Source organism: Chaetura pelagica, unplaced genomic scaffold, assembly GCF_000747805.2.
Source record: "Chaetura pelagica isolate M959 unplaced genomic scaffold, ChaPel_1.0 scaffold1039, whole genome shotgun sequence".
Classification (NCBI taxonomy): Eukaryota; Metazoa; Chordata; class Aves; order Apodiformes; family Apodidae; genus Chaetura; species Chaetura pelagica.
Genome location: NW_009970721.1, coordinates 94,793 through 96,912, shown reverse-complemented (window position 1 = coordinate 96,912; position 2,120 = coordinate 94,793).

Here is a 2,120-nt window from a genome sequence, read left to right as displayed (position 1 = left end):
CTCCTTGTCTTTCTTTTTCTCCTTGTCTTTTTTTTCCTCCTTGTCTTTTTTCCCTCCTTGTCTTTTTTTTCTTCTTGTCTTTTTTTCTCTGTCTTTTTTTCCCCTCGCTTTTTTCCCCCTGCTTTTTTCCTTTGCCTTTTTTCCCCCCCTTGCCTTTTTGCTTTTCCCCTCCCCTTTTTCTTTCCTCCCCTCTTCTTTTTTTCCCTTGCCTTTTCCCCCTTTTTCCTTGCCTTCCCACTTCTCTTTTATCCTTCCCTTCCCCTCCTCTTTTTTTTCCTTGCCTTTCCCCTTTTTTTCCCTTGCTTTTTTCCCCCCTTTTATTTTTTCTTCCTTCGCCTTTTCCTCTTTTTCCTTTTCTTCCCCGTCCTCCTTGGATTCTTCTCGCTGCTTTTCACCCGGGTTTGCCGATGGGGTGGGGGCGATTTGGGCTGGGGAAGGGGAGGGAGAGGGGGGGGGAGAGAGGGAGGGTCTTAGCTCGAGCGGTGCTTTTCCTCCTTTTTTACAATATTTTAATTACTCTGATTATGGTAATTTATTATGATGGCTCTTTCTATCCCTAGAAACGTTCCTGGATAGTCTTTAGGTAGCTCAATAAAATCCCTGGAGGTGCAGAAGTAACTTTTCCAACATTTCTTGCTGCAGGAGGGAATGCCAAGCTCTCCCTACAGCCGGGGCTGCTAAATGATGAGTAAATCTCTTATCTCTCTCTTTATCTGGGAGCGAGGGGGGTTGGTGCTAATTAACAAGCCTCTAACATGGGCTAATTATGTCGATCTCTATGTGCACATCAACTATACATCAACCCAGTTGGCACCCTTGACGGAGAATATCCCATTGAAGGGGGGGGTGATGGTGTAAAGTTTCCAACTTCCAAGTTAAAGCAGGCCTGGCTTTAATGCCTTTTGATATCGAATTAGTGATTTATCAAGGAACAGAGCGAATGAATGAAGTCAATGCCTAATAAATATTCGAAAACCCTCCTTTAATGTTTGGTTAAATATTTAGTGCAGAAGAGGGGCGGATTGAATATTTAATGCCATAGTTTATTGGCGATCAATGGACGGACTTTCAGCAACGCTCTCATCATTTATTCTTCCAGCTGAATTAAATAAGATATTCTGATTAAAGTCATTTGTCTTGTATCCCGTGCCCCGGGAGCCTCTTTCTCTCTCCTGTATTTCCACACGAAAAAAATCAAAAGACCCACCCCAAAAAATAAACCCCAGCGAGATCCTGGAGTCCTACCAAATCTTTCCCGAGTTTCCCCCCAAAATTCTTAAAAATTAAAATCTGCAAACCCTGGGGGAAGGTGCACCTGAAGGACGCGGAACTTGCGCGCTCCCAGGCGCGGGGAGGTTTCCCCCTGCCTGGAAATAGCGGCGGAGGAACCAAATTGCCCGCAACAATTGGGTGATCATCGGGTTTTCACCTGGATTGGGAGGAAATCGCCCATTTGAGGTGGAAAAGATTTCTCTGCCGAGCAGAGGAGGTTTCTCCCATCAATAGATGAAACTATTGCAGCGCATTTCCCCGTTTTGATCGTTTTCTGTACAAAATGCCACTTCCACCTCTCCCTCCCCTTTGAATGATCCCTTTAAAACACTCGGGAAAAGAAGGAATCAATTCAATATTTGAATTATCCGCGTATTTTCCTCACCTAAACTCCATCACGGGCTGAACTTGGGGGTGAAAACTCCGACCAAAACCTTCGAGAAAATGAGATAAATCGACTCGCGGTCGATTCAAAGAACAAGAAGGAAAGAAGAGGCGAATTTCAGCCTCAGGAGCAGGGGAAAAAAAAGCCTCCACGGGTGCCGGGTTTTCGCTTTGCTCCCCGAAAATGAGTGATAAGCCTATTAAAATTCACCCGAAAATAATCAATTCCCCAAAAAAGGAGCATCAGGAGGTCCCAGCTCTGCTCGGGAATGTCCTGAGCATCCCTGGGAAGCTCCTTTTTTTTTTTTTTTTTTCGCTTCGCTTTCTTTTATTTAATGTTCTTGAATTTTATTTGATTGTCTTGCATTTTATTTAATTAATTGCGTTTAATTTGCTAGCACCCAACCGGCTTGTCTGCATTTTAACCGGGGGGGAGGAGGGGATTTTTGCTTAATTCCTAGGCG